The 18,974-nt window shown below is 37.9% G+C and overlaps 1 long non-coding RNA gene and 1 other non-coding gene across 10 annotated transcripts; one reads left to right on the plus strand and one right to left on the minus strand.

The window, feature by feature from the left end:
• Window positions 1–506: 506 nt before the first annotated feature.
• LOC131224479 (small nucleolar RNA R71) lies at window positions 507–613 on the minus strand. Its single transcript, XR_009160960.1, has one exon. It is a non-coding gene; the product is annotated as a small nucleolar RNA R71 (small nucleolar RNA).
• Window positions 614–2,867: 2,254 nt separating this feature from the next.
• Window positions 2,868–10,960, plus strand: LOC131223763 (uncharacterized). 9 transcript variants are annotated; one of them, XR_009160671.1, is made up of 8 exons: window positions 2,868–2,986; window positions 3,067–3,141; window positions 4,907–4,966; window positions 5,130–5,202; window positions 6,320–6,618; window positions 6,781–7,063; window positions 7,313–7,404; window positions 9,879–10,960. It is a non-coding gene; the product is annotated as an uncharacterized LOC131223763 (long non-coding RNA). The 9 variants fall into 9 exon arrangements; XR_009160672.1 differs by lacking the exon at window positions 5,130–5,202; XR_009160667.1 differs by having other exon boundaries at window positions 4,907–5,202; window positions 9,879–10,957.
• Window positions 10,961–18,974: the final 8,014 nt, after the last annotated feature.

The raw sequence follows: 18,974 nt of genomic DNA on the forward strand, positions 1-18,974 counted from the left end.
TTGAAGGGTTACCTATCCGTCAAATGATTAGACACCACTCGAGGTCTTCTGAGTCAATAGAAGTGATGACAGCTAATCAGCCTGCAAATCAACCTCAACCTCCAGTTGAGGAGGCCCAAGATGAGATTGAGGTGCATCATGCACCCCCACCTCGTACTTTATGAGATTATTTACAACCGGCGGGGGTGAGCACACCATCCTATATGATTTTTTCAGAAAATACAGGAAATATAAACATCAAGCTAGGAGTGATTCAACTCCTTCCAAAGTTCCATGGACTTGAATCTAAAAGTCTATATTTACACTTGAAAGAGTTTGACAAGATAATAGCCACTTTATATTTTCCTAATGTGTCTGAGGACATGATCAGGTTGAAACTCTTTCTGTTTTCCTTAAAAGAAAAAGCTAAGACGTGGTTGCATTCACTACGTCCACGATCTATTGGTAGATGGAATAACATGACAATGGAGTTCATAAAGAAATTCCTACCATATCATAAGACTAATACCATCAGAAAGTCGATCATGAACTTCGCCCAAAAGAAAGATGAAACATTCTTCTAATGTTAGGAGCGGTTTAAGGATCTTGTCAGTTCATGCCCACAACACGATTTTGAAACGTGGCGCATAACAAATTTCTTCTATGAAGGACTGATATCTTCCATTGGTCAGTTCGTTGATACAATGTGCAATGGGGAATTCATGTATGTCGATGATGTGTGGGACTACTTTGACAAACTTTCTGAAACTGCACAATTATGGGACATCTCCCCAAGACCTAACACCACTTCTAAGCCTACTCAATCAAAGGAGAAGGGTGAAATATATCTTTTGAAAGAGGAAGATATAAATGCTAAAGTGACCAGTCTCACAAGGAAACTCAAGGCCATAAAACTTAAGAAAAATAATGATAAGGAAGTTGTTTGCGGTATTTGTGCTTGTAACATTCATACAATTAAAAATTGTCCAACAATACCTGCTTTTCAAGAAATACCGAATGAGCAATTCAATGCTGTGAACAATTACCAAAGGCCTTTCAAAGGAATCACTCCAAACACATACATTTCAAGTTGGAGAAATAATCCAAACTTCAGTTGGAGGAATGGACAAACTATTATGCCTCAAGGAATCCCTAACCAATTCTTGAATCAAGGGAAACCTCAAGAGGAATCAGTTCAAAATCCCATACAAACCCAAGAGCTCATCCAACAAAGTACTGTCACATCCCAAATTCGGGGACGCAGATAGCTTTCGTGATGCCCCAAATCCGGCACTCGACTTCCATACACCAAGTCCCGAGTTCGACGCACCACAAGGAAGGTTTTTGATAGATTTTTTTTAAAAAAAATACTAATACCTGACCATGATGATCCGTAATCACAATACTGAGCAACAGCCTCCATTATAGATTTACTCATAATACAAGTACAATGTTTTTCCAAAATGTACAAAATGAAGGCATCGCCAAAATATAGCTTAGATAAAATGTATCCAAAGAGCTAAATCCTCCAAGCTACTCCTTCCCTAAAAAAATGGGAAATAGGAAGCTTAGGCAAAAAACCTAGTGAGTACACTCGTGTGTGCATAGTATACAAGCATGCAATAACAATCAAAATATCAGAGTACATAAATTGAAACATGGTGATATGTAATGCTACATAAAGGCAAATGGATAGGTTGTAATGCAAATGATGATATGCAAAGGTATGTTGTGTATATGTAGGCATGTAGGTCCTCCTCTAAAAATCCACATCACAATATAGTTATCATCATTAGGAATCACTAGGGCCTAGTATCCAAAAAAAGTTCAAAACTTGTTGAATAAAGGCCTCGCATACCCGCCTTATCGGTGGGGGGCTTATAGCCATGCCAATACCCACCCGGCATGCCGGTGGCGGACCCATTTCGGGGGCTGGTCAAACCCAACCACATTCGCTCCAAATCTTCAGCTAGGCATGGTCGAACCTCTTCTCACCTGAACACGTCGACGGGAGTCAGGCCTACTATGGTCTTCGACACCAAGTGACCTATGACATCCGCCCGGTCTTGATGATGAGGCTCGAGGGTACCACTCGAGGTTTAGGGAACACTACCAAAAAACTGGGCAAAGCCGACGGACTTGGGTTGGTTTTGGCTATGACTAAAATCTATCGGCGAAACTTAATAATCCGTCGGCGCATTGGCAGTTTTGAATGGTGGATGTCCAACTGTCTAGTGTTTTATCATTTTGTGGTCCACCTGTGACTTAATTAGGGCTCAGTTTTGGGGATCAATCCCAAAATGATGTTAAGAAATGGATGGACGGCGTGGATGAAACATATCCATCATGGTGGGGCCCATAGAGCCCTCCCCTTTCCAAAGCTATGCTTATCGTTTTTTTTTTCTTCTGCAAAAAACTGTGAGTTTTGTACAGAATGTAAAATAGTGGTGACTCGTTCATGAAAATAGTGGCAATGAGATAGAGTTATCCAGACCATTCAAATAATCTGTCTAGTTCTAAATGTTTAATATTTATAATTTTCTTATATAATACAATATTAACCATCCAAAAAATGGTCCCTCTTGCATGTGCGATTGTTAACAGATTTTTTTTTTGTTATAAAATATGGTAAATGCACACTATTTTGGATTTGAAATGTTTATCTTATTTAGAATTGGATTTCCCAAATATCGAGCGCCATTTGCTCTTTTCCCATTTTCATCTCTGCTCTCTCTCTCGATCTCCCTCTTTGCTCGCTCTTCGGCCCTCCCTGCTCGCTCTCCGGCCCTCTTCGCTCTCTCTCTCGATCTCCCTCTCCGCTCACTCTCCGGCCCTCTTCGCTCGCTCTCTCGATCTCCCTCTCCGCTCTCTTCGGCACTCTCTGCTCACTCTCTCTCTCTCTCTCTCTCTCTCTCTCTCTCCATCATGCTCGAGCAGCTTTTCATAAGCAGCAGTTGCAGCTCAAGCTGGTGCTTCAGTTATCCAGATTTTTTTTGGCCGCATTAGGGTAAGTTTCTCCTTTGATTAAATCTAAATTTTCAGGTCTTCATCGAGGAACCGTTGATCATAATACAAGATATTCTGCAGGATTGGACCCGCAATCATTCTGGTCCCGAGATAGAAGCTGCTTGTAAAAGAGGAGAAGATCCTAGATTGGCCCTGGTGAACTCCACATTGTCAATTTATTTTTTTAAATGTTGCCTTGCTGGTGAATTTAAACTATGCAGGAATTATTTTCGCTCTGAGACCTCTTCTTCTTCTTTTTTTTTTTCTTTCCTCTATGAAAGCATTTTTTGGATTCTCCAGAAAAATGAATGGTCCAAATTAAAGTAAAAAAATATCTACTAATTAAATATTAGAGCCTATAAATCAATTTGATTTTGGAGTACTTGCGAGCGATCATAACCCAACATGGGAAAGAGAGTTCCTCCTCTAAAGCCCTAATCAATGATTCATCCTTTATTATTTTTTTTCTTTTTTAAAAATTTAGTCTACCATTTCTGAACTAAGACACCTAAGCATACCGTTCCACATTATGCAAAATTAAATGGCCATTGAAAGGGTATTGACAACTATGTGTGTAAAGTCCCACCAGTTGGACCATAAATTTGATGGTGTTTTGTTAGATGTTCTACTCCTGGATGGTGGGGAGCTCTCTTTTGGCATTTTCAAGATGTCATACAGGTGTTGAATGTATGTTTGCTATCCATTAGGGACTCTAACAAAGCTTATGAATTTTATTTTAAAATTTTTTTTTTTTCTTCTTCATGTTTTGGATTTTTCAAGCTGGTTTCTTAAATGCAATCTCATGGGGGAATGTTGATGGCCCTATTCCTTGGAAACTCAGGAAAGTCCAAATTTTGAATGGGCTTAGAGTAAGCAATTCAAAATATGGGCCAAATGCGATATTTTGAGGGAGGTTTCTTTTGTTCATGCTCATGTTATGTAACATGATCATCTTTGTGTATTGGGAGTTCCATTCCACTTTAGTGATTTTTGATTTCTAATTGTATATGTTATAATATATTTCTTTCTATTTAATAGCAATTTTAGTTACAAGAAGAACTAATTAATCCTTGTCAAGGGGCATCATAACACAATAATGTAGAGAATTGTGCACCTATTTGTGTTTTTATTTTGCTACAAGGATGATACACATTTTCATGAGGTGAAGACATGTCTTGTTGATTAGCCATCGACACTTTTTAAAGGATCTTGAGCATTCTTTCTTATAATTCAGTGTTAGGAAGTTCATTCACCTACATTTAGCTGAAAGCCTAAAATATATACCTGTTGTGCAAAGTAATAATTTAATTTCTCAGACAATAACATCTTTATTCCATAGACAATTTCCTTTTAAACAGTGACAACCGTTATTTGATGGTTAGGATCATCTAATTAATGGGATTTTGGGTACATATTCCATCAATAGTGGTGCCTGCGATCTGGATTTAGGCACGGGTACCACACATGTAGGGTGGATGTCATTGCAATATAGGAAAATGGTGGAAAATGCACATAGCAGTCTAGCCCATCAGCTACCCTTAGCCACAAGACACAATGGCATCCGTGTCTTTTGGTCTATCAATGGAAGGTCATTCTAGTGGTGTACGAATGTATATCTAGTATTACATGCTTGGATGTTTGCCTCCACTATCAAAATTATTTTCTTTATCAACACTCTAACTATCCTGGCCCATGTTGCTTTCATTTATTTTTGGCTATGTGGACACTTGGAGGACTTTTGTGTGACATGTGCAGGTTCGTTTTTATTCTGTGCAGTGTGATGTCCTGTTTTCATTTTGTTTGCATTGATCTGGATCCTTTGGGTGTTTATATAGAAAGTAATGAGAGATTCGTTTTTGATGAGTTTTGTTGATAATGAAGTTGTTGTTTTTCCAATGGATGCATCTTTTTCATTAAACAGGTAAAGAAAACTGTTTACACTATGTTGCATGTTGGTGATGTGGTTCGATTGGGCCAGTAGGTAAACATTTTTCATTCTTGTTTGCCTTTGATGTAGGAATATTTGGTTTTAGCCTTTTGCCTCTCTTCCTTCTTATTAATTTTTGTAACATAGTAATCAAAAGATAAAAGAGATCTTTGGTCTTTTAATTTATATCATTCATTTGATTCCATGCATTTTGTAGAAATTCAACTGTTTGTATAGTGAAATCAAATTTTGTTCCTTGATCATCATCATCCAAGCCTTATCCCAGACAGGTAAATCAGGAACTCCCAATTGGTGCATTCATATGCATTTTTTCAGGGGCAATGTCTTAGAAAGAAGACCAGTCACCAAACTCTTTCCAATGAAACATGTTTAAATTGGATTGGCTGGACAAAAGAAAGTGTGAAGTGGAAACTAGAAAATATAATTCTAAGAACAGAAAATTTGTAACCAAGTACAATTTTAGTAGAAAAAACATGTGATTTTCTAAAGTTGACTCAACCAAGTTGCTCCTGTTTACCAAAATCTTTTGAATATCCAGTTGAAGATAGTCTTAAGAAAAAAAGCATAAATAGAAAAGGGAAAAAAAAAAAAAACAACAATTGAAGATGAGTTAACAAGTGATGAATAAATCTATATGCTAAGGGCAAAATCTTAGATTAGAGTCCTCTCTAACCAATCAAAGCACATAATAACTCTAGATAATCAACTAGAGCTTATCTGGCTTGAAGAATTATAAAGGAAAAAAAAAACCATGGATAGGCGAATGTCTATCTGAAAATAATACACAAATGTGGATCTTTAGCCAGACATGGAGCTAACTTAATATTTTTAGAGATTCATTTTTGTTCTTAATAGCTATTGGTTGAGCTAATCTAGTATGCTTCTCTCTCTAGTGGATCTTTAGCCAGACATGGGGCTGACTTAATATGAGATATAGTTGACACAAGACAGGTAATTGATCACTACATGTTCTATTTAATGTTGAAGACAACTATGACATGAGTTTATTACACATGCTTCGTTTGTTGTTCCTGTCAAAACAATAGTTAGATTAAAAATTTTCGTATTCTTTTATGGCTTTGACATACCAGTGGCTCTATATAAGTAACTTTTAGGGAGTTCTCTGTTTTCTCACCTCCTCTCTTTTTAAGGGAGTTCTCTTCTACTATCACACATCCAATTCTTTAGTTTTAGATAGTCTTTTCCTTAATTTTATCACGATATGCCATTTGAATTCATTAGAGGCATTTATAAATTTGAAAATTTCCATGTCTCTAGACTTTCTGCTATCTTCATCTTAGCTTTCATTAGTTATTAGGAGGAAGATGTTATGTTCTATTTTTGTAATCTATACCATGGGCTCATGAACAATCTTCTCTTTGGCAGGTATTGGTGGGTATAAAGTTCCATGTTTCTCTTTGCGATTGATGAATTTTGGTTGAGGTTCTGCGAATGTGTTTTTCTTTTGTGCTGGTTTAATTAATGACAACTAGAGGAGGTATGGATCATTAGGCTTCATGGTGGACATGTCTGTAATTTATCAGTGATGAACTGATTGAAGGTAAGTCACATTCTTTGCAGATATGCTGGATTGAAAAGACACCTTCTAATCTATACACATTTTTCAAAGGATAGAGATAAATCTCCTGATCCTATCATGGACAATCCATTATCTCAAAATCCAGGTAATTTTAATTTCTGTCTTCATACTTTCATATGAAATTGATAATGGGTTTGGATTTTTGTTTGCCTTCATACCAAATTTCTCTCATATGTTTGGATTTTTATTTGCCTCTATACCAAAATTCTCTCACACTTTCTCTATAATTTTTTGTGTTCATTGTTAGCTCATTCATTACCTGTGAAAATAACATGTGGGGCCGCTTCTTCTACAATACTGAGCTAGAGAAGATGGTTGATAAGGATTTGTCTCATTTGTATCCAGAGCATTAGAGCTACTTTTAGATGTCGGCATGTGAAGCCATGCTAAGAAGGATATTGTTGTTGTGGTGCCTAATGGTAATCTTGTTTTTGTCCTCAGTTTACGTTGGAGCAATACAAACAACGTGCCTTAATGGGATCTCCACAAGGAGTTACAGACGTATAAAGTAGCTATTCTTCTTCAGATAGGTGAACACTACGCCACATGCTATTTGATATTTAAACACTGATGTAGATCTATCATGGTCTGAACTCTAGACCTAGATATTAGGATTAAGCGACTAGTACCATTGGGCCACAGGTCTAATCTGTGAATATTGTTGAGGCAACAATTTGACATACTTGTGAGTTGTAATCAATCATTCACCACCAGTATCCTGAGAACTTTTGGTGGTGCAGTGTCAGGAAAATTCACACCATTTGGTGCATTTTGCACAGGAGTTGCTGGTGGTGCAGCATCAGGGAAGACTACTCTCTGCGACATGATCATTGAGAAACTTCATGACCAGCGTGTTGTCCTTGTCAAGCAAGTAATTTTCTGCTCCCAAATGCCTATTCATTTTAATCTTTTGATCATTAACAATTGATCCATTGAGGGAAAAAAGGGGGGAAAAAGAAAAAAAAGAGAGAGATGTTAATGTTGAAGTTCAACAAGCCCTTCTTTAGGTTAAAGTCTTGAGTTTGGACTTCTTTTATATAGCCACTGGAGGACAGACTGATATCATAAAGGTGGTACTTGTGCTCTCATCTTAAATTCAGTTTGGTGTCATACAATTTTTCCTATCCGTTTGACGTCAAATAAAGTTCTTTCCTCATGTTTTTCTCTTCTTCTTCTTCTTTTTAAAAAAATAAAATAAAATAAAAAAAAATCTCTTTTTTTACTTTTCTCCAAACCCAATAGAGTGCTTTGCCAAAAAAGTGAAGTAGTAGTAGTTCCAACAACTAATGTGAGTGAAGGGATTGTTATAATAGTTGTGGGTTTTAATTTATGTGTTTATATGTACATATGAATTTGTATGTATGTACGTGTGAAATTTTGTAAGTTTTGAGTGTTGGAGGTGATATACAACAATGGATTTTGATTTGGGTTTTCAATATTTCATTGTGGTTGTCTTCTTTTTCAAGAGGTTGTTTGATTTTTTTGTGGAATTTGATTGATGGGTCTGATTTAAATCATGGGTTTGGTAGTGGGTTTATAATGTAATGTTGTTTTCCGCATAATCTGTTAGGGTGAATGGTTTTTGTATTTAATTTTTGAAAATGATTTGAATGATGGATTTGGTATGAGTGTTCTCAACCTGGTATTTAATCAGTAATGATTTGATTGTTGCGTTTCATACGACTCAGGTATTTAATTGTTGTTTTCTATTGGCAGTGACTTATGTTAGCATGACCAGATACTTTCTAAATGTTACAGTTTTCTGCTATTAGCATAAAACTTGGTCTGTAATTGGTTGGAGTGAGTTTTTTTTCCCTGGGATGTTATCATGTAGCTTGGCAAAGTCCACACACACCTCTTTATGTTCACCTCTATCTGTGGTTAGATGTGTATGTGCATGACATCTGACTTGTGCATCAGGTGTGCCCCACTGTGTATATGACCTGGCTTAAAATCAGGCAGCTCCTCTTATCAGGCAGGTAGCAGGCCACATGTTGTATGAGTTACAATGAGTATGGACTGTTGTCATTCTTCTAAAACCATTAACAGCTTTCTGACAGCCCACTTGATGAGCTGACTGTCCTCTTCTTTGGGACAGATCACCTAACTCCATGATGCCTGGCTTGGATGTCCAACATAAGTCTTAGGTTGGCACATGCAATCATGTGGCATGCCAAGCTTTGATAACAATAATTGTCGGCTGTTGATTCATTATTGTGGTTTCTGATGTGAAGTTTGCTATGTTTCAGCAAAGCAGGAACATTAGAGAAGGCAATGGTTATAGGATTGGGAGGGCTTAATCTTTTTGGAGTTATTGTTCTTAGTAGCATGTTGAATTATGTTTTCCTAATCACCCTAAATGTTACTGATATTGGATGTGGCATTGATTGAAGATGGACTCCATAGAGTTGAAAGACCGCTTGCATTTTACTGTTATGTTCATAGATTTAGTTTCATCGGGAGCTTTTAATCATCATCCGACGCAGCAACTGATGTTGGGTGCTAAGAAGAAAAATAGGGAACATACATGAAGCGAATTGGATGTCATTAAAACATCATGGTGGGCCCCACAAGTCCTTTTGTACTTTTAGCTTAAAGGTGGGTATACTCATCCCAACTGTTTGTTGTGTTGTGCTCCACCTAAATTTTGGACTGGCCTGATTTTTTAGCGCTAAGAAGCAAATCTGGATGCACATGATGGGCAAATTGAATGCCATTAAAAATGGTGGGCCCCCTACAGGTAGATTTCTACCTGGAACCTTGATATTGGATTTGGCTCTTCTCAATTGATGTTATGCCCAAGTAACTGGGAGATGGAAGGATTTTTTTTAAAATTTTTTTTATGAGTGTGTGTGCACGCACATGCGTGTTTGTGGGACAAAACAGCTTTGTACTGGATCTGGCCTTTTAATTGTTAGTTTTATGATTTTTACTACAACCATTTGATCTATTCTATTAATTTATAGTTTTGTTGAACAATATTATTTTTGTTAAATCACTTTAATAAAAAGGAAAATCCATCTAGTCCCCTTCCATGTCAACATGTTTGCCTGACAAGTTTCTTATGTTCAATGACCATTTTATATTTATTATTATTATAGAAATCATCGGTGTTTCTCCAGTGAGACGCATCTCACTCTAGGGAACTAGAGATTTCACAGTTGTTGCATTGTCTTGATTGAATTCAAGTACCTTATATCAATGTGTTTCAATTTCAACATATTCTAGCATGTCTTGGGATATTTTGGCTTATCTTTGTTTACTAAAGACAATTCAATTTAGTGTTGGTTGAAATTGTAGATGAACAAGGCACATTAAGTTATAAGTCTTTCAAACTTATTGTAGATTGCTGATGCTCTTTACTACAATGTAACAATGACACTTGGCATATTGTAAAAGCTTGAGGTGGCAGCAGAAGTTTTTAATCTCTGGTTTTAGATGCTACAACAAGTTAAAAAAAGTGGTTTGCATGCTAATTTTAGAAGGTGACTTCTGCTTCTCAGATTGTTTTCCTCATGTTGTAAAACTTTTCCTGTGGCTTCAATAGTCCTATGGTGATTGCAGGGAACATGATAAGAAAGTTTGCTTGTTGGGATTGACTTCACTTCTTGCACTTTATGCGGACCAGTTACCCAGAGAAGCACTGGAACGTGTGTTTAGAGCAACACTTGACCTGCTTGTTGCTTACGAGGATCAAGTTGCAGGTACTGCTCATTTCATTGGATGCTTTTTCTTTTCTTTTTCCTCTTTCCTTTTCTTTCTACTAATAAACTCAAATTCGTAACTGAAAATCAATGTGCATCATGCTTTCCCTATGATCACTCTTTTTAGTTTTACCTTTTTGTTCCGCTTATTTTGGGTCTTCCAAGAGGCTCAACAGTTCATCCCAGCTCAGCTACACATGCTTTGACTGAGATTTGACAAGTAGGGATAGCCCGATAGTTTTTCCACATATTATGCACATGTTTCACTTAGAGAAGGTTTGCCATGTTAGTATTTTTAGAGTCTTTTACAGGAACTATGCAAGTTTATAACTGCTCCTAGATTAATCCTAATAAAGGGTAGTTAGCTTCTATACTCTTTATACTAAGATTATAGATAAATGGATTTTGGCTCAATGGATTGAGGTGATTTGTTAGACAAGATCTACATTAGCTGACCAAAGTCGATCTACAGCGGGTGATTTGGATGTAGTATGATCATGAGCTATGCAGGTTCATTAAAATTGTGGCTTTGAGTGTGGTGGATCATTTTCAATTACAGCGTATGTGCAGGGTCAAAGATTTAGCCAATACCTTCAAACCATGGCTTTTGGATAAAGAGATTGAGGGTGCTTTGCCATACATTATCTACACTAGGCTCTAAACATGATTCATCTATCATTTAGAGCATACTTTTTCATCTTAGACTGGATACAAATTTTACATGCTAAGTTCCAGCCAAATTGATTGGAAACCCATATTCCAAGACAATACAAACATGTTTTGAAAGATCCTTGGACTTACTATTATTGAGTATGGGTTTGTTCTGTTGTGGTAAGTAGTTTCTCTTTGTTCTTTGAGAATGTCATGGGCAACCATTTTTTTCTTATGTATTTCTTATTTCTTATTTTATTTTTATTTTTTTTTACTTGCTCTTCAATTTTGTCTATGCTCTTTTTTTTTGTTAGCTTGTTAGTATACCCACTGTCAGTTCACACTTCACTGTTAGCCACCCCCACTTGGGAATCGATACCAAGACCTTAGTGTTGAAATGAGGTATCTTTCACTCAGTCTACCACATGAGTTATGGATCTGGGTGTTATGCTCATTTTTTCTAAGAAAATGCAGAAGTTGATATTCTGGGCTATAAGATATTTGTTGGTCGTATTGGCTGGGAAGTCATATTTTTTTAATAATTTTTGAAATATTTTATGTGATTTGGAACCTTTAAGTATCATCTTGATTTATTGATTTGCAATTAATATATTTCCAAGGCTACCACTAATTTCTTATTAGATTTTTTTATAATTTATATGATCTTCCCATGATTCTTTTAACTTTTGCAATTGTTTTTTTTTTTTTTTTTTTAAATTTTTTTTTATAAATTTCTAATTGAATATGTTCACAGTTACAACAGTGTAGCTCTTTCTTGCCTGTTATGGTGCTTGCTCCTTGGGAGGAGAAATGAATCGTGGATATGGCCCAAGTACTTTCAGGCTCTTATAAATGAAAGCAGCTACTCCTAAGGTGTCTTCTTCTAAGAGGAAATCCAAAGATGGAGATGAAGATGGTTCAAAGAAGAGAACTAAAGAAGAAAAAGGATCCTAATGCACGAAAGAGAGCTACATCTTCTTTCATGTTCTTCTCACAAGCCGAAAGAGATGTAAGTTGTTTTTGGTATGCCATGCTAGTTTTTTGCTTCTTGTTGCCTTTAAAAGTTTTTGGTATGCCATGCATATGCTTTTTTATTGTGTAGACTTGCCTTCTCAAATAAGTTGGTCCATTCAGCACTTTTTAAGAAATGTGTATTTCTAAAAATGGATGTGCGTTGATCCACGCGCACATCCATTTCTAGATATACCTATTTTTCCAAAGCCCTGAACGAACCAACCTATTTGAGAAGGTAAGTCCACACAATAGAAAATGCAAGAAATATATCATCCAAATTCAATGGATGATATATTAGATATTTCAATTTATTTTTTTTAATTTATGAGAATCGCTGACGGCTAAAAACCGTCGAAAACGCCTACGGTTTTGGCCGTTGCCCTACCGTCGAAAATTCCGACGGATTTTAGCCGTCGGCGTTGCTCACTCTTTGTCGACGGACCTTGCGACGGCTACAATCCGTCGAGGAAGGTCATTGCTAACGGTTTTTAACCATTGGCGTTGCCCTATTTTCTAATAGTGAAATTTCACCTTGGGATTTGGGACTCAGTATAAGAAATCCAAATTTTCGGTGTCCACAAATACCAACCACAATGTTGTTGTGGTGGTCTCATCAATATAACCATGGTGTGCTGTGGTGTTCAATCCATCTCATAAGGATGCTATGCAATGATAATCCACGAGAACTACAATTGCACTTAAGCAATGCTATGCATGTAAGCCACATATGCATACAAGGCAACCCTAATACCAATCGGGCTCCTTTGCCAATCACATCCAATCTGCAATCAATACTCATCGTGAAAGGATATACATATAATGTCAACATCGACATAAACAAAAATTACAATGTAGCATCAAGTGAGCTTTAGGGACTTCAACCCAGGGACTGTGCCCGATATATTCTCTTAGGGACTTCAACCCAGAGATTATGCCTGATATATTCTCTTAGGGACTTCAACCTAAGGACTGTGCCCACGGTCTCTCGGACCAGATAACATCTGCACATACTCCATCATGTGCATCCCGCACCAACATCCTCTGCCACATGCATATGATCTCTGCATTATCAATTATGCACATCATGCACTACTCATCCATGGTGCATGTACATGTATGCATGCGTGCAAATGCAATATGCACAAATATCATCAGACCAATAAAAAATGATCATGGTACCAACATGGTAAAATAGTAGTATAATGTGCACTCTCCCTCATGATCATGAGGCTATGCGAGTGTCCACACTTCCACATCACAAGTGTGCACCAACCACACAATAGCACAATTAGGATCAATCCATCACTCGACACCAATCACATGGCTGAAACCTCATATAGTGTCACCACAATAGACTGTATATCAAACATGTGCAAGGAATGAGCACATACCATAACATGTATCAAATCAACATATAAAGATCCATAGCTTTTCGAAAGCTAGTTTGCATCACCAACATACTCACTCACAGTTAAGAGTTAAGTGGTTCACCTCATCAGTTCCATAGGAAGTGGGTGCATAAGTGTCACGTCATTATATGGCGCTAGGTGCACTATCTATGACTCGAGGTAATACATACAATAGTCCCCTAGTCCTTAGGTCCAATTGATCACCATACAAGCATGTGAGCATAAATTAGCATTACCATACAAATACAATCATCACGTCTAACCACACATATTCATCATCATCACTACACGTACCACATCACACAATCACTGCACACGTGTCATCACCACATGTATAGTTCAGTTATAATCCAACACCTCAACATGTCTAGCTATCGTCTAAAGTGGACTAAGGTCCAATTCATTGCCACACTCGAATGGGCCAATTAGTGGGTCACTACATCCTAACCTTTTGACTTGTTGGGTGACCCATTTGATCTCCACTCTCAGTAGACTTTAACTGTAATTCATTCACAAGGTCCAAATGCAACTTGGCATACACACATCACATGGAGTGTCTCACGCACTTACCAAGAGGCCCAAACATAGGCCCAATACTATTGCCACTAATGGACCCACAAGGTATTTGCTTAAAGGTGAGTCTCAAGATTGGCGAGCCCACCATTCTAATTCCATAGAGAGCACATCATTACGGTCCACAAAGTAGTCTCATGCCATCAACAAGTTAGGTCTAATCAATCAACCCAACATGTCTCAAGTTCACACGCATAAGGGCCACATAATTAGTATAGTTCACAAGTCAAAGTGACCACACAATTATCATGAGTCTACGTAGTCCCATGGACACTCAATTATCATAAGTTCATATGGTTGAATGGACGCACAATGCCGCTCTACTTGCCATAATAAAGGATTTAAGGTCACATGGTTACTTATTTTTACTACACCATAACTTATACATCTATGGGAAACCACTTTATTAAGCTCCTACATGGTCAGGTTGTCGATGTCATAACTTCACTTGGTTGAGTAGACATACAATTAGTATTATGGTTTAGTGACCACATCTCAAAGCATCCAAGGCACAATCACAAGTATACCCACCATATCCAGTTACACTACGTTATTCTAACTCTTAAACTATGATCACCCAATACTTCATACGGATAATGACTCAGATTCGGTGTCACATGATCGAGAGGCCAAGAACTAACTTCCATCACATCAGATATAGTTTAGTGGTTGCCACATCTGCCTCACCTATGAGCATAATGTAAGGGTTGTATTTATGTCACATGACACCGAATTGAGGGCCACTCCATTATCCAGTTGTGACATCTAACCTGACATAACAACCCTTAAGACTAGGAGATTCAAATTTATGATCCAATTGTACATAATTCATGTGGCCACACCTATGCCCTTAAGCACAAGGTCACACTGTTGGATGACCATCATTCCACTTGATTTTATATAGTTAGGTAGCCTCATGAGCACTTATGGTCAAATGATTACAATTACGCCACATGATTAAGTGGCCATTCATGATCTAAGGCTTTATAGGTAAGAGGCTGCATGATTCACAATAACACATGATAAGTGGGCCTCATACTTCACAAGATTGGGGGACTAAAAAGGCCGAGCTAAGAGTCCCAGAGGGGGGGTAAATAAGACTATGCCAAATTAAAAATTAAATGCAGAATTTAAACAAATATAAATAAAGATAGAACTTAAACAATCCCATAAAGCAGAAATGAATAACACCTCAAATGTACAAGTATTAAGAGGTTGATACACATGTTGTTCTAAGGACAACCTTACACCAAAAACCAATGGCTTATGGTAGGACAACCTGATTCCTAGAACGGTCTGTGTATCAAAATCTCAAACCGATACAGAGGAATAAAGAATAAAATAACAAAGAAAGAAACTAAGCTATTACAACATTCCCACACTTGCATAAAAAGGATTACAACATTCTCCACAAATGCATAAAGGGAAATTACAACATCCACACAATGAAATAATCAATCAATCAAATAATCACCACAAGACTAGAATTTATAGTGGTTCGCTTGTGTGTACACCAACTGTTTAGAAAAACAACCACACAACTACTCCACTCCCAATATCCTCACACAGTGGATATTAGCGTTCACTATGAAATAAGTTTTTCAAGGTTCACCTAAAACCCTCACAATTGTGTCTTTCAAGTAGGCTTACATAATTCAAAAACCCCACACTCTGAGTTTTCTAGATCACCTTAGACAAACCAAAAGAAAGATTTTTCTAGCACAATCTCAAATAAACCAAAAGAATATATTTACAAAATAGTAAAATACTTATCTGGATATTCTCTTTTGTTGTAGCCCGGTAGAACCAATTCGGAGTAGAAGTTCAATGTTCACACTCACTTGTGAAATGGTTCTAAGTTCTAAATGGATTTTAAATTAAATCACCTTGGGCTAGCTTGATTTGATTTTGATTCCAAGTAATGGAAAAATTTCAATCCCTTCTTCAAATAAGCTTGGAATGTAGAATACAAAATTAAATGTAAAAAGCTAATTAAAGAGAATATAAAATGAGCACTAAATAGCTTAAGAATATCACTGACTTATCTCTCAGATTAGTGTCATGATTTTGCTTGAATTGGATACCAAACTCTGAAAATCGTGCTCTATTTATAAGTGCAGAGACTGCTCACTCAACTGACCCAGAGGTCAGCTCGACTGGTTGAAGGACCAACAAACATTTGAAATTTTGGGCGCGATAAGATCAGACCGTTCCATGACTGGTCGAAGGACCTGCTTGACCGGTCGAGTGGCCTTCACGATTGGTCGAGTCTTATTTACGACTGGTCGTGTAATGACCCTGAAATTTTTGTGCTAATCTTTCCTTAGTAGCTTTTTGGGGTAATTAGCGCTATACTCGATTGCTTGTGAAATTTGTATCAATCACTTTAAATTGTATCTGCATGACTCAAAACCTGTAGATTAGTTAGCGCTATGTTACTCTGAAATCTGGGATTCATTGCTAAATCCAGTTGTTCTTAGAAATTTTTGAAAGATCTGGATCGGATCAGGACCGTACGTCGTAAGTCCGATAGCGATGATCTTAAGCTGTTGCGGTCATCATGTTGAACTTGGTCATCACCTCAAAAATCAAGTCCAGATGATGTTCTGGGTTGATTTGATCGAGTCTGGAGTGAAGAGTGTGAGAACGGTTGGAAATTTAATAAGATTTTATGAAATCTAAGTCGTGTCGCTTGCGCGACGATTTTAAGCAATCTGACTGTTGGATTCTGACCCAATTTCACCCTCTGATCAGGGAAGGTGGCCCAAGCATGTCCTTGTGCTTGCAGACCTGATCGAGATTCTGTGACCATTGAATTGAGTGTGGTCCGCCACGGCTGATCTGAAGATCCGGTCGGTACGAAAACTCAGCTTGACCTAGATCCATGGTCAGTGAGCTTAAGTCCGACCTTTCGTGGTAATAGGCCCACCAGAAGTGCTTCGTTGGATCGTGAGAGGCCGGTTTTAGTTATACCCTAAGTATACCTTGGCCTTGGGGTTATTTTCATCAATGTTAGGCCTATTTATAGACCTTAAAACCCTAGCTCTCTTTTCCATACGAATTTCCTAACCCTAGCTAAGAAAGAGAGTGGAAAAGAGAGAAAGTGAGAGAGAAGTTGGTGAATCATCTTAGATTCTTTCCTGTTCTTCTTCATCCTTGAAACTTCACTTTTGAATCGTTATTCCGGCGATTCTGAGTTCATCTTTGGGTAAGTTAACCTAACCCTAATCTGTGTTGGAGCTTAGTATAGTCTTTGTGTTGTTGTAGCTCATTTCTATTATTGTCTTAGGTTATCCTGTCGCCGTTGACGAAGACACATCGTCTGAAATCAGTTCGGTGTTCTTTTCTGGATTAAGGTGCGGACTTTAATCGTATAGGTTATGGTTTTCAAGGCTTTCAATGCTAGTGAATGGTTTATTCTTGTTATGGATGAGATTTCACATGCCAAATGATATGTTTATTTTGTATTCCTGATATGCATGTGTTATATTGAGATTTGAGTATTCTGTGTATATGTATAAAGTACCGTATGCGTATAAAATATGAACCTATGTTTGCCATGATTATTTGTCATGTACTTATGCCAATGGTATGTGCGACAACTCCTTGGCAAAAGGAATTGTCCAAATGTGTGTATTTTGACATACGTCATGTATGTTGAGCTAGGTATTCTAAGTGTTTGTAGAAATGCCTGAAATATCTAAAGTGTGATATATCAACCTAGTTTGGGCGTTGAGATGCGATTCTCAACTCTCCCACTAGTGTGTACGATTTCCTTCATGCAAGTTACATTCCTTGTTGTTTAAGTTCAAGCATTACTTATGCTTACATTCATGTTAAGTTGATATTCTTCAAGTACTCACATGCTACATGGTTGAAGTTGTTGTTCCATTACTGTTCTACATTCAATACAAATATCTGTGGTAGTGTAATGTGTTTGGGACTATGAATAGTCCAGAAAATCGGTAATTGGCCTTAAGTTCGTGGTTGAGATTGCTTTCGCCACGTAGGACGTAATTAGACGAACCCGAGTCGTATTAGAGTTGTCGACAGTGGTTTGGCCACGAGGAGTGTTTGCGTACTCTATGTCGTTCAACTCAACGTGCGCTTGTGCTAGTCGAGTTCGTCAAGTAGCCCGATTGTCCGATGTATGTTCACCATGTATGGACGCTACTGTATGAATGTAGGGTACTGAACTTACCAATAGAATCCTATTAACCATGGTACCTTGATCCGCTAAGACTCATGAGCCGGACATGGTGGTATGGGACACCGTGGTCGAGCTGTCGGCCTACGCTGGGATGACGAGCCTCCCCGTAGTGACTAGTGAGCAACTAAACTCGTGAGCCGATTATGGTGATATGGGATACTATATTCGTGCTGTCAGCCTACATTGATTGGTGACGAGCCCTTTGTAGTGACCTCGAGCATGCCTGGTTACCGCATTGAGGTGACGAGCCTTATTGTGGTGACGAAGGTATGATAGGCATGCATTGATTGGTGATGAGCCCTTTGCAATGACCTGAAACCATATGATCGTATGAGATGTCTAGGACTGACGACCCTAGAATGGATCACTGTTTGGATGGTGATATGAGGAAGGTACCTTAGCTTCCCAATCCTGCTTTATGAAAAGGACTAATAACAACTTGGTAATCATGTTCATGCACCGCATTTGCATGTGCTTTGTAGACGTGGCGCACTTTGAGGCAATGTCATGCGTAACGTAAGATGAAGATGTTGAGGGTGTATGCGTGAGGGCACGCATCATTCCGCATACATCCTTGCATTAACAAGAGTACTTAAGACATGTTTAATTGTTCTGCTTTATCATTACTGCTTAATTGAACTGATAATATGTTAACCTTTGCTTTATTGTTCCACTAAGTTGATCACTCACTCCCACGTTTTGGGGCAGTGTTAAACACCCACCAGTCTGTCTTAGATGCTGATGTTGCAGATGTTGATGCAACTTCTGAGGCAGATCGGGAGATGGATGATGATGAGGCTGCTTTCTCCTTTATGCAGTTTTCAGACGGGTTCTAGTGAGCCTTGTTCTGATGCGCGGGATGCTGGAATTTCTTTTGAAA

Source organism: Magnolia sinica, chromosome 13 (genome assembly GCF_029962835.1).
Source record: "Magnolia sinica isolate HGM2019 chromosome 13, MsV1, whole genome shotgun sequence".
In the NCBI taxonomy this organism is placed as follows: Eukaryota; Viridiplantae; Streptophyta; class Magnoliopsida; order Magnoliales; family Magnoliaceae; genus Magnolia; species Magnolia sinica.